This window comes from Arachis ipaensis, chromosome B02, assembly GCF_000816755.2.
Source record: "Arachis ipaensis cultivar K30076 chromosome B02, Araip1.1, whole genome shotgun sequence".
Taxonomy (NCBI): Eukaryota; Viridiplantae; Streptophyta; class Magnoliopsida; order Fabales; family Fabaceae; genus Arachis; species Arachis ipaensis.
This window is the reverse complement of record NC_029786.2, coordinates 84,245,127-84,246,112: the sequence shown is the minus strand read 5'-3', so window position 1 is coordinate 84,246,112 and position 986 is coordinate 84,245,127.

The following is a 986-nucleotide window of genomic DNA, read 5'->3' as shown; positions in this document are numbered from 1 at the left end:
CATACACCAAATACTTTTTCCTTTGTCATGTATGGAAAATAAATGAAATAATTTATGCAACAACAAATTAATAAAGGCTTTTTTTCCCAAGGTGATTCAATTATATAAATCAAATAATGTTGTTGTGTTCCGAATTCAGCTCATCATCGTTTATATATGTTTTAAGTCTAAATCTTTACTTATTTGACACTATATTGGCCATCAATGCAACGACATTTGTGTTCAAGTCATATAATGCAATATTTTTGGACAGTAACTTATGAATAGAGATTTAATTATTTGTGCTTAACTCATGTTTATAATGTTCAATATTTTTTTTTTTTTATGTTATTAGTCCAATAAGATCTTCTTTTTTTATCCGTATTTGGGACTAGCAATGTGTAAAAAAATTTGGAAAAAACCTTAATTTGTTATAATTTTCTTTGGTGGATTTTTATTAATTATTAGTTTTGTTTTTATTAAAACAGAATAAATGTTTAAATTTGATATCTTGTAAAATCATAAAGTGAACGAGAGTGATTTACCTTGAATTTTAGATATTATCATATATCATATATTTTTGGACTTTTAGATTTGATGATTATTGTATATAATAAAATAAAATATTAATGATGTAAAATAAATAAGTTCTATTTTAATGTTAAATAACAATGATAATATGAATTATAAGGGTAGTGATTGAGATAAGGGGATCGGAATATAATAAAATTTCATCAGCATGTGCATGATAGAAAACATGTGGGAGAACGTGAGTAACTCTGAACACCTTAATTGGTTTTCTCCGTCTCTTTTCTTCGTTCACCATCTCTTTGTTCATGAAGATCACTACTCTAGGGTTTATATTTATCAGAAGGGCGCAAAGAAAAAGAAAATACCAACAAAAGAAAGTTATAGAACGACAGAAAGAGAGAGAGAAGAGAAAGAAGCATATCATATAAGATGATCCCCTAAGGCCTAAACTAGTGCGCATGGGAATCATCAACTGA